Genomic DNA, 12,684 nt, shown 5'->3' with positions numbered 1-12,684 from the left:
TTGATTTTCTGCTGATGCTTGGGATATTTATATTAGATTCCAAGTACAGCCTGCTAGACATGCAATCAGAAGAGCTTTATATTGCATTTTTCATGCCTAAAAACATTGGCCATGCCATCCTCACAACAGACCAGTACCTTTGAGCTCATCTCTAGTCAGCTGGTAGCACACTAGATTATATTTCCTTTGAAAGCAAAGCTGAGATGAACCTGGATGAAAAATCTGTCCACAGTGCTGCACGACTAAAAGTATTTGCCGTTCACTTTCAGTTGCAAAAGTTGGAAAGAAAAATAGTTAGGCTTACTCAATTTTTAATATGAAGCCAAAGAAGTATTCCAAACATTTTTAAAGTGGTTTTATTTGTATGTATGTGTCAATAGATTTGTAATGCATTTATATTTCACTGTAATTAAAAAAAATTCAAGAAGCATAATTTTGAATTTCAAAATATCAAATAGTTTCACTTTACAGTTCACCAAGCCTGAAAACCCTCTTTTCACAAGGCAGCATGGAGCAGTGAACATGAATAAGGACAATAATTTGCTTTCCTAGTCATCACTGGAATTTTTAAATCACTATGTCATTTACAGTAATATTTTATTTAGCATTAATTTTACACAAAGAGTTGTATATTCCAGTTCAGTCTTGTCTTTCATGTTTTTTATCAGGCTGAGAAGACACATTTTAATAATATTTTACATTTCAGCCTCGGGAGGAATTAATCAAGTTTTAGATGCTCATATGATTCAAATATCTGGAGTACCCACAGCACTTTTTGATGCTGCTCCCTAGCAGGCTTCAACCCACACTCATTCAAGTCTAAGAAAAAACAACGCCCCTATAGTATTTTTTTTTATTAATTTAGGCTCAGACTGTAGTATTTTAATGTAAAATGTAAGTAACTGACAATATAATACATAATATATATGACGAACTATGCATTTCTTAAAGACCAAATTAAATCAAATTTTAAGTTTGCTCTTTCAAAATTCTGTTCTGGTTTAATACCTTACTTCCAGAGGTTCTTTGAAATTCCCCCTGTATACATTATCACTTGATTAGTATGTATATATTGTAATGTAATTACTGTTCTCTCCCTTAATTTGCCTTCCTTGTGCAAAAAAAATTGCAATGACCTTGAATAAACATCACTCTAAATCTGAGATATGAGTATTTGTTCTAAGTGTGGTTGCTTTCCTAACAGCAATGACATATTTAACCAAATCACATCATTTAGCAGAAAGACTTCAAGGAATTCCTTGTAGATGTTATTAGAAATCTGGAATATTTTTACTATTTGAAGCCAAAATAGTTTAAAAATAATCTTTATACTAATGTTCTGATTAAAATTCATGAAAATGGCAAAGAACTGATAAGAGATGGAGCAGCAGGCTCCAACTGGCCAATAACACAGCCAATTTTAAACCAAGTATTTTCAAAGTATTTTCAAGAGGCAATCAGAATGGTTTGTTCAAGAGCCACAATGATTGAGCAGGTGGTAAGAGAGAGTAGTTCTGAAGTGATGGATATTGATGCCTTCCTGAAAGGTGTTTAGTGTAACACTGGGATTTCATTGATTATGGAAATCACAAGACCACATAGATATAAGCAATTTCTTTCTCTGAAATTTTGCAGGTGGTATAGAACAAACTGAAAATGAAGTAGAAAGAAAAGTCTCAAGTACTAAACTGGTAATTGTTTAGTACTCCTGGGTCACTGATATCAGGGTGAGGTAAGAAAAATTCCCTTCAAAAATGGGAATTTTTCAAAACATAAGGGAATAAATAAATTTTTATATATATATATACACATATATATATATACACATATATATATATACACAAAGAAGCTGTTGGTTTGCTTGTTTACACCACTCCTAAATTACATTGTGTATTTCCATTCTGCTTATATGAAAGTTTATATTCAAGCATGTTCCTTTTAAGTGATATTGTATGGGAAAAGATGAGCTTTCTTACACACAATGAATGTATTTTTTCTCCCAAAGATGGCACTCAGAAGACATAAATATCATTAATACGAATTAATAACAACCATCCATACATTTAACAGCCAAATCCATACCTGATGTTTCACACAGCAGCCACCATTCCTTGACCATTTTCCAAGTCAGTCTCTCCAAAAGTTAACCTTACATTTTCCTCAGTAAAAATATTTCCTCATCTGCATATAACCATTCTGAATATGCATGAATTAGGGACAGCAGTACAAGTTGAAACAGTCAGAATGACTATGAAAATCCCAAGCACATTACAAATAATAATACACAAGTAGCAGTTAGCAGCACATCAGGAATACACTAGCAAAAAAAATCTCTGGAAAATAGATCTCCTTAAATGCAGATTAAATTCTACTCCACTCATAGTCACTTTTACTTTTTCTATGAAGAAAAGTAGAAAACAGGCTAGTCTACCAGTGTACTCCTCAAGCCATCAAGTTTGAAGATAACACTTTGTTACTGATTTCTCTTTAAACAACAAGGTTCTTTTTTCAGGCACCTCAGGAGAATGACCATTGTGGCCATCCAACCCTCGAGCAGATCAGCACTCCCACCCAACTTGGTGTCACCTGCAAAGTTACTGAAGGTGCACTTGATCCAGATCCAGATGCCTCATCCAGACCATTGATAAAGAGATTAAACAGAACCGGCCCCAGTACTGAGCCCTGGGGAATATCACTCATGATCAGTCTCCAACTGGACTTGATGACATTCAGCCCAACTCTTTGGGCCCAGCCATCCAGCCAGTTCTTCACTCAGTGAAGAATACACTGATCCAAGCCATGAGCTGCCAGTTTCTCCAGGAGAATGCTGTGGGAAACAGAGAGGATGTGGACTATCTCATCCTTATTTTCTGAACTTGCTTAATAAGATAAAGAGTTTTACATGGATGTATCATACAAGAGACAAAAATGTTTACCCTCAAAAAAAATTTTGTGCCCTTGTTCTTTGATGAAGAAGCTTCCTGTTGCCATCACAGCAGTTGGTGCTCAAACTCCATGCAGCAGGAACTATGTAGCAACATCTATGCTTTCATCCCTCCCAGTATTATAGCTATGATAAACCAGATCAAATATAGTAGTCTCTAAATGTGGTAAAAGAATGCAAATTTACTTAATATATGCCCATATGTTCCAAATCGAAAGATTTTTAATCCATTAATTTTTTCCCAATCCATAACTTTTATCTAAATTCCATACTTCTTTATGCAGATAACGAATCTCATCATAAACATAATATTTAACTAATTACATCACAGGTTCTGAAACAATTTCTATATTGCAGAAAATAGCAAAAGGATCACACTTATTCTTTTTTTTTCTGTCATTCCTGTTGTCAATTTCTATTATATGGAATTGCTGCACTAAATGTATCCATTAACCAGGTCCAATATCTGTGTTCAGTTTGAACTCACTGGTACAAGAAATATATTGACAATTGCAAAAAAGTGACAGACCACCAAAATAATAGTAACAGAAGAGTAATGTAACTGCAGTGGCTAAGGAAATTGGGTTTGTTCAGATCAGATATGAGACAAAGGATTTAAATGCTGTTGTCATCTATCTAACTGGTGATTAGGAATTCAGACTCTTTAGAGAGGCGCACGGCAGAAGGAGGTAAGGAAGCAGCATGAGTTGCAGCAAAGGAAATTCCAGTTGGATGCCAGAAAAGTTTTCACACTGCATGTGGTTAAGCAGTGGTGCAGGGTTCCCAAAGAGGCTCAGAATCACAGAGGTGCTCAGAGTGTGACTGGACCAGGCTCTGAGCAGCCTGACCCAGCTTCAGACTTGAACCTGCGCTGAGTGGTGGGTAGGACTAGATAATCACCAGAGGTGCCTTGCAACATAAATTCTTTTTCACTTGTAACTCTATATAGCCTTTAGTTTTATTCAAATATAGGAAGAATCATGATGTTGATACCTTAAAATACAATATCCTTTGTCTGGGATGCAGGCTCTGATTCCAGAAGACACAGTACTGATCACGTTAATTAACTGCTGTAGCCCACAGAATATTTTTTGTCTTATTGGATAGTAACTAATTCTATTATAAGCTATTTTTAGAGAAGGTTTTGATATCTTGTCTCAAATATTCTGAGTGACAATGAGGCTAACATCCAGAGAAATTACTCCCAAGTTTAATTATCCTTGCTATAAGAAAATTGCATCTGCATTCAAAATTGAATTTATCCAACTTCGATTTCAACTTCATGCCTTCTCCTCCAAGGCATAAAAATCCTCAATATTTTATTTCTTCTTCATGCAGAAAGATTTAGGCACAACAGTCCTAATTAAATGTCTCTTGGATTCATCAGCTAGAATGGCTTAAACTTCTTAGCATACAGTTAGTTTTCTAGTTCCAGGACCACGTTTGTGGCCAGACTTCAAATTTCCTCCAACATTTCAGTATTCTTCTTGGCATACAGACATAAGAACCTAGTATTATTCAGCTTGGATTATTACTATACTTAATAATAAATTAAGTAGAGTAACCTGTTTTTATCATGCTGGCTCAATGGAAAATCCCTTTCCTACTTCTTAATATTCCATTTTGTATATTCAGGCAAAAAGTTCATCCTTTTCTTTCTAGGAGCTGATGTTAAAAGGATACAAAAAGTGACATCTAAATCTTTTGAGTAAACTCATTGCTAAAACAGTTAAGCAATAAAGCTTTGATTACTACTTCCACTTCACATTCTGTAACGTATGGGCCTGAATGGTAACCATGTGATTCTGTTCATGCTGTAATGACGTGGCTGCCTTATTATTAATATTTACTGTCTTGTCTATCTCTGTGCTGTTTGCAAGCTTAGCCAATGATTATGAAAACAATTGACAAAAACAGTACCTAGCTTTGGACCACAATGCAATCTGCTGTGAATATCATTCACAGATGTCTCTCCAACCATATCTACATCTTCACAGCTGAACTGAGCCTGTTTATAATCTGTCTAATGTGGCCTACATTAATTCCATAAAAGGCAAGTTTCTAGATCAGGATATTATGTGGTAGTAAAAAGAATGCCTGGAGAAACCCAATACAACCTTTACCAAATTACAGTTATCTAGTTGGTTTGTAATTTTATTTATAAAACACAACAGATTTGCCTGACAAAACATATTTCTGAATTTATTGACCTGAACCATATTTTAGCTTCTACTGATAGACTGAGAAATAAAACGTGGCCATTTTTTTCAGATAAGACATTCCTAAGGCTCTTTGTTATAAAATTGGAAATTTATTGCAAGTGTTGAAGTTATTTGTATTTTCTCCTTTGACTTTCTCTCCCTTCAGCTACTAAAGAGGCATTTTCCAAATGGTGTTCCATACAATAAAAGAGCTGTTTGAGTCCATGCTCACCTGCCAGTAGCAATGTTTGAACCAGTTTTGACCAGCGTTATAACTTTAAAAGCAGTGATAGATTAGTAATTTTTTCAAACAGAAATATTATGCAGAATTCATATGTCATTTTGACAATGTTGGCAGATAATGAGAGCAACAGAAAACATTCTTCAACTGCTTCTGGATTCCCTCTGGACTAAATTTGAAGAAGCAGGCCCCAGTCCTAATAAATGTAGGTTTAGTGAAACATTTTAAAAATTCACCATTTTCCGCTCCTCATTTACGAAATAAGTACTTCAAGACAGCAGTTGCACCAACTGGTTAGGCATAAGTTCCAGTAATGCTTGGTTTGCTCAGCAGCTCCAATGGAAAATATGTATAAAGATACAATTAAAAATATGAGGAAAACTGTACTTCTAATAACATCTTGCAACTCTTAATTTAACTCCATGTTACATTAGCATTTCTTAGTCAAATCTCTGTTAAAAAGCAAACTCACTCACTGCCAAAAAATGATTTTGTTTTTACTGGAAGTAGTGTTTTATAACAATTACAGATTGCAAGCACGCACTGTTGGAAAGGTATTATTTCATTTTTCTTAAATTTTAAACTATTTGCACATAACCGAAAATAATGCTTCCTTGAAACTTCATGGGGAATTCTGAGCAATCTCTAAGCAAAAATAACAATCTGAATACATATCCTGCATAAAGCCTCAGTAAAGGAGTCATACACTTTGCCATATAGCAATGCAATAATTAGAACATGTAAACAATTCTCCCAAGCTCTGCACTTCTTTGATATCCATGCTTATTCCTTCTCTCCCTTTCTCATGGGCCCCTCTCCTGAGCTCCTCTCTATATTCTGATTTAGTTTTGAGTTTTCAAACAGAGCAAGAAAGTGTTTCTCCAAGGGTAGTACAACCAGAAAAATAATAGCTTCCACAGTAAATACCCTTCCATAATATATTTCCTAGTACCAGACGCTATTTAGCAGAGATTTCCTACACTAAAATGAAGAAGGAATTGGAGGGAAAAGAATAAATATCTGCCTACTTCTGCAATTGCGCTTTCTCTGATATATCTACAGCATTGCAGCCTCATTGTTAGATGAGACATCAGTAGCAGCAGATTTTCAGCATTTTTCATAGATGTTGAAAGGTTATCACAAATAATTTAGATATTTGACAGTGGATAACTATGGATTCTCCCCAGTGCAAATCAGATGTATCATTCCAATGTGACAAAATTAAGCAAGCCTTTCTACACTTTGGATCCAGCAATCAAAATTGTGCATCTGAAAAAAATTCTGAATTACATATAAGACAAAGTCAAGGAAAAGACAGAAGAAAAAAAATTAAATACATCTCCATTAGAAATTACCATTTTTAAAAAATCAGCCAGTTAGCTGAAGTGAGGCAAGTTAAAAAAAAATAAATAAATAAAAGAGAAAAATTAAAAACTCTAATTAAAATGTTTCACTACAATAAAACTAATCAGTACTGCAAAACTATATGAGAAGTCACCCTGAAAAACCTCAAAAAACTATAGTAACTCAGAAGCATAACTATTATTTTGAAGTAAAATCTCATTTAACTGGTTCTCAGCATTCTAATCTAGCCACTTGGACGTTAAACAACTCAGCCACTTGTAATGCAGACTGCGTAATCACAATAGTTATGTGCACTTGACCTTCTTCCTGTTAAGAGAGAGACTCAATTAATTACTTGCTGTTTTAAACGGCCTTTTCACCTTATCTTCTCCTTTTCCAAAAGGGCTGAAAAACTCTATACTTTAACCTTTGGCTTCGAAAGCATACATAGAAATATTTACCTACCAAAGAGGAAGTAGCACAATCCAGGAATTAGAGTATCTGGGCTTCTGTGCTTAAGTCAACAACAGTAATATATTAACTGTTTCATTAACGATTATGTTGTAGTGTATGAATCATATTTCATCTTTTCTCTAGCTGCCCAAAAATTCTATTCTGTAATAGAAAGAAAATATTACTTACTTCTGTTGCAAAAGACAACAGAGAGAAAGGCACAGAAAACTGCAAAATGCAATCAAATGCTTGAAAATCGTTCTCAGGGTGCCATATGGGATACTAGATAAAAATAATCTGCTTAATCTATACATAATCTATAATTCTTAAAATTATGCTTATTTTTAAAGAATTTTACATGCTGCAAGATACACTTTTATACCTTCTTTGATTCTGGGGTTGGGCCTGTGTTCAGTGGCAACTCTTCTAAGCATAAAAAATTAAATAATCAGTTGCTGTCGTGAGGTGCTAATTGTAACTACACAGTACACATTCTGCAGCAATTTTCACTTGTTATTTATTTCTAATGAGGTTCCAGAAAACTGTTTTTCAGTTACACACCATATTTATTGAAAAAAGTACTGGATTCATATTTAGATGTTAAAAATATCAGTGACTTAGGAACCAAAATATCTCAAAATAAATTTAGAAGTTAAGAAGCCTAGTTCTCACACTGTCTCTACTGAAGACCAAGTTTAGCATCTCAGATAGAATTAACACAATATTTGGGAAAAAAAAATTGTGATTCTGAAGAATCCGCAGGTTTTGTCTATATTTAAAATCACCTGAACGCAATAAGCACATTGCCTTTTTTTTTTTTTTTTTTTTTAAGGCTACATCAAGCTCCTGTTGAAAAAAAAATCTCTTACTATTTCTGAGTAGCTCAATACTTTCTCAAATTTAACCTCTGCTACAATCAAGAAAATAAGCCTTCTGGATGAGTTAAGTCTGTTATAGTCACTGCACAGAAGGTAACAGACAATTAAAGTGGGCTGAATCACCTTTTGGAGGAGAATCTCTCTTCTTGTTGACTACAAAGGAAGCCAGATATCAGCTTAGCCTAGCCATCTTGATATTAAACTATTAAAGACAAAGTGCTCAAAAATATTGTTTCATCTACCTTATGTGTAGCAGATTTTTTGAAAGTAACACAGGAAAGCAAGTAAAGTACTAATAATGGTGAGGTAAACAGAAAAGCAATAAAATGTATACTTTTAAAATAGTTGTAATACAGGTTTTTAGTAAAAAAACATGTAAGAATAGAGAAGTTATGTCAATGTAAACTCATAGAAAAACAAATAAAGAAGCCATTTAAAAGATCTCTACAGAGGAATATGGAAGTCTTCACTTTAGAATTATTTGTAATTATTTTTGTAAAATAGTGCCACAGGCAAGTTAAATAATTTTCCGTATTTATGATGTAGAAAATGAAAATCAATTCTCTTCCAAATAATAAAAGGTAAAGATGGTAGAGGCTTAACTAAGAAACAATTTTGCATCTCTATTAATGACTATTAAAAAACTGTCCATAGAACATAATCCTAAAGATTTCTTTGTGTTCAGTAAGCACACAAAGACATAAATTATTCCCAGACTGTATAACATGAAATTCACTGGAACTTGAATATAGTTATATGATAAAATAACATTTCAGAAATAGAGAGTGATGCTGAAGATAGCTTATTTATGTAGTTGAAAACTTAGTATTTGTTATAATAGAGTATAGAAAAAAAAATGAGAATGAACATTACCAAAACAAAAAATAGGAAATTTACCTACAGATTTAAACCAAAAGTGACAAAATGCCATTTGCAAAAACTACAAGATATGCTTTAAAAAAAAAAGAATAATAATAAGATAATTGAACAGAGATAAAAACTCTCACAATTAAAAGAAAGAAAGCAGCCTAAGTTGTTTGTTCATTCTTCTTCACAACTTCTGCTTTTAGCTTAGATAGGGAAAAATGAAGTCAGATGAAGTCAGGCTGAATTAACCATAGATTGGCTACTGTGAGAGAAATTCTTGTAATAATAGGAGTTATGACCTGCTTATAAGGATTTCGCAAAGAGCAGCAATAGGAAACTTAATAGGGAGTGTTTTTCCACATGATATTCTTCTCAAAAGCTGATGTTCTGTGTCAGCAGGTCATCAAGCATTCTGCTTCATTTGATGCTAAGTGTGTTATCCTCTACCTGGGTGCTCTCACGGATAGCAAAAGGGACACTGTGAGGTTACTGCTCTAAGAGACTGATCACTTGAGCAGGCACAAAAGAACTTTGAGGAGTTTGTCAAGAATAAAATGGTGTCCTGTGCTGGTTTTTGACATGAGATTTTTAGGATTCTGAGCTGCAAGTCACTTCTCTTGTATGACGACAAATTTATTTACCTAAAAAATTAAAAAGGGAAGATGTAATAAACCAGAAGTGCCACCAACAGTGAACAGCACAAATGAGTAAAACATCTATACTAACAGATTTTCCCTTCACACAAAGCAGTTCAGAAGCTGTTTAGATAGTGCTCCCCTTCACCATGAAGGCCAATCTGCTCTCCCTCTCTCCCCCAGCTGTACACACAGCCTCAGGGTTTGATCTGCACACTTGCTTCCCAGCTCTTCCCACGCTACAGTCTGCTCTGGTTACTCTACCCCAAATGAATCCTGAATTCTCCAGTCTCAGGCAGCAGCAAAACGAGGCCTTGCCCCATCCAGCCTGTCAAACCCAGTCCTGTGTGACAGTTTCCCGCAGAAGGTCCCTGTCACCTTTTTCTCCAAGTAAATGAGTAGCTGCTCAGAACATTGCTAGAAAAGGGAGAGACTGGCAGAAGAAACAGGAAGGGAGGGGGGAAAGGCAAATTAAACTTTACAGATATTTTTAACACACTCTGATAATGCATTCCTCGCTCTGCTCCCTCTATCCATGGCACAAAAGTTCAAGCAAGTTATTTATCATTTTCGAATTTTTTTTTTTTTTTTTTCCAGAGCAGGACCATGTTAGAATAAGGTGAATTCTAGTTTTACAAAATCTCAAAATATTAAGCCAGTCTTGTGTTTCTTTTAACTCATTGATTCATTGTGGGTTTTTTTAAAAAAGAAAAAAGTTTTTTCTTTTCTGAAAATATGCTAGGGAAAAAAAAAACAACAATAGGGGAAAAAAAATAAAGAGAAAGTTCTCTTACAGAAAACAAAAAAGAGTCAGGAGGATAGCCAAAAGAAAATGCAAGCCAGAAGGATTGATGATACAGGCTTGTATCAGAAACTAACAGAAAATAAAGTAATTCTTTAGTTTTTAGTGGCTAGAAATGTCTGAAATATTAGCCACATGAAAACCTGAGAGGGAGAAATGCAAGATATGGTGTGGGATTAATAAAACTTTCTAGAAATTCTACTGGTTCTACTATCGAACCTATTAAATTTGTGGTTCACACATTATTCTGTATTTTTTGGACACTACTGACAAATTCTGAAACGTGTTGACATTCACTCTATGTACTGGGCCTTGTTGACTCAGAACACCAATTAGAAGCACAAAAATATTAACTCAGCTAATTCAAACTTGGCATTATTGTCCTTGCCATTCTAAACTTAAGCCTTTATATTTTCATGAGAATTGCGTATCTCAAACTGATTTGAAACACAAACTTTAATGCAGCTGTGTTAGAGAGAAGCCCTTTCACACCCCTGCTTTAAGAAAGCAAGAACAACACTGTAAATTATTTGGGTTATAAAGAGATGAATATCAAGCAATGTGATTCTGTGAATTGTGGGAAATCATACAGATCTTTGTAACACTGGTGGATACTGCATCACAAATTTGATAATTTAGAACAATCTTTTTCATTTTGATTTGCTTAGTAATGTTCCACTACCCATTCCTGACATATTTGTTTCATAAAAATATAATAAAATATTAACTGGAATATATTTAAGATGTTTGGTGTACCATTTTGAGATACTACCTGTATAGTTCTGTCTCAAAATCCAAAGATAGCTTTTGCATATACACTCCAAATGACGTGTCACTACAGAAATGGTTACTAACACAGTTCTTTAAAACTCAGGCTGGCAATATGTTTAGTAAGTTATATGGTAGTAGGGTTGTTGCAGCCATGATGGTACAAGTATAACTTTACTTCTCTGGAAGAAACTGTACAAGTGTATAAAAACATATCTATGAGTTTTGGTTAAAGGACTGTATAATTCAGACACTTCAGGATTAGACTATGTTTCTTTTTAACTGAGAAACAGCAATACTAAGACTTGGTACTTATGTAACTCTCTGTACATTCAAAGCATTAAGTGACTATACTACTGACATTTGTGATTTATAGCATTTGATAAAAAGCTACCAGTGCTCTTCAAGTCTGCTGTGCAGACAGTGTGTGATGGGACTAGTCTTTACAAATGGATAATTGGAATGTAATCAAAATGTGATTTGAAAAAAAAAAAAATAGTTGTCACATTTGAAACAGAAGATATTTCCCTGCCGTTGTGATCAGTTCAAGTTGGCAAGATGAGTCACTAGCAGCAAAACAACTCACGATAGGCAAAGACTGCTCAGCAGGCAAGAATGTTTGTGATATAAATCTGTCCTATAGGAACAAACTGGGAATCCCTCAAATTCCTGCCTGTTTGTCACCTCTTAAGAGGACAAAAATGAAAATTGTTCTTCCTCGAGATTTTCACAAGCATTGTTTTTGGTAGGATGAGGCAGTATTAACTCTTTGAATGCAGTGAACAGCCAGTACCCTTGATCCCTAATCCCCCGGCAAGAGGCATCCCAAGTCATCCACAGGGGTGAGGAAGGGCTGCACTGCTGGTACACTCACAGATGTCTCTCCACAAAGGTCAACACCTGCTACTCCCTCAGTTGGGTTAGTCCAACCAATACATTCACTATCCGAAACAATAAATATTTTTTCGAACTGTCTTTTTTATACTTTCGTTTCATAAAGAAAGTATGTGGAATTATACACAAAAGGAATAGTTGAAAAATCTCCCCAATATCATTATTATGTTGTCTTCAACTGAGAAAGGAATGTACATTGCACAACATTTTATACAGACCTCTTGAACACATTTGTAATTAGTTTATACATGAACTGTGACTGAAAAAAAGAAACTACTTCTGGTTGAAAACCCTGGAGAATGCTGTGGCTAATTTGTGCTCTTTTTCAGTTCCTAAGTTTCATAAAGATAACTCTGCATCATTTCAGGAAGGATTTTCTTCACGTGATCTCTATCATGAGAAAAATATACCCTGCATACCTGTCCTGAATCTGAAGGCAAGAATCTAAAGTGGATTCAAGGTATCTCAGGGAAACTTCATGCAGTCTGGACTGAACTGTAATGCAAGCAAGATTTTAGTCGCTTAACTGCCACATTATGATTATACATATGCCATTGTCTTGGCAAAATTGGATGAATTCACAGCTTATTCACCAAAGCTCATTCTTTGTTTATTTGTTTGATATACTTTAGGGTCAATGAAGAGGGGAAACAATCC

At 34.6% G+C, this 12,684-nt stretch overlaps 1 protein-coding gene across 1 annotated transcript in view; it reads right to left on the bottom strand.

Moving 5' to 3' along the window:
- Positions 1-12,684, bottom strand: part of IMMP2L (inner mitochondrial membrane peptidase subunit 2) — a gene marked incomplete at its 3' end in the record, with an annotated part of 446,458 nt that overhangs the window by 155,590 nt on the left and 278,184 nt on the right. The gene's annotated exons all lie outside the window — the stretch shown is intronic.

The sequence above is a fragment of the Nesoenas mayeri genome (assembly GCF_963082525.1).
Source record: "Nesoenas mayeri genome assembly, chromosome: 1".
Lineage (NCBI taxonomy): Eukaryota > Metazoa > Chordata > Aves > Columbiformes > Columbidae > Nesoenas > Nesoenas mayeri.
Note: the sequence above shows the minus strand (reverse complement) of the source record. Positions and strands in the feature narration are given on the sequence as shown.